Consider the following 611-nt stretch of genomic DNA (forward strand, 5'->3'; position numbering starts at 1 on the left):
AGAGCATCATGTCATGGGACCTTTAACAAATCTTAGTAAAAAAATGTCTCCTTTAATCGTTAAAGGTAACTCAGATAAACAACCAAATGCACAAGGGAACTTCTTTCCATTTTTCTTGCAAATGCGTGACGTACTGGCAGGAGCTGGTCCTCAAACGTATTAGCTAAATTAGCATTGTGTCATAACATCCATCTGACCGGTAAGCTAACGTTAAATATTTTACCCGTTACTGTAGTGAATTGGCAGCATTATTATTATTTTTAATACACGTTTAAAGCACACATCATTTTAGATCCAACCCACCAACAAACCTCAATTCAAACACGATTTACTAATCGAGCTAAGCAGCAGCGTCACACTCGTCAACAGGAGCCGCACCGCTTCGCCCGTCACTCACCGGGGAAAAGCCCAAACCTCTCTAAAGAAAGATACGAAATGTAAATATGATCCTAGTCGTGATATGAGAAAAAGGAAGGTTAGTTTCTTACCAAACACTCAACAATAAAGGCAGGTATAGGCGTTCAAACTTCACCGATGTTTTTCCTGTTAGCTTGTTGACACAACACGGGCGCTGATTGATGACGTCGTGGTGCGATTTAAAAAAAATCTTT

At 39.9% G+C, this 611-nt stretch overlaps 1 protein-coding gene across 1 annotated transcript in view; it reads right to left on the reverse strand.

Annotated features, from left to right (window-relative positions):
• The window catches only part of rnf141 (ring finger protein 141), a 35511-nt gene extending 34900 nt beyond the window's left edge, over positions 1 to 611 (reverse strand). Inside the window, exon 1 of the mRNA XM_032522692.1 lies at positions 489 to 611. The gene's annotated coding sequence lies outside the window, so the exon portion shown is untranslated. The remainder of the gene's footprint in view (positions 1 to 488) is intronic.

Source organism: Etheostoma spectabile, chromosome 8 (assembly GCF_008692095.1).
Source record: "Etheostoma spectabile isolate EspeVRDwgs_2016 chromosome 8, UIUC_Espe_1.0, whole genome shotgun sequence".
Classification (NCBI taxonomy): domain Eukaryota; kingdom Metazoa; phylum Chordata; class Actinopteri; order Perciformes; family Percidae; genus Etheostoma; species Etheostoma spectabile.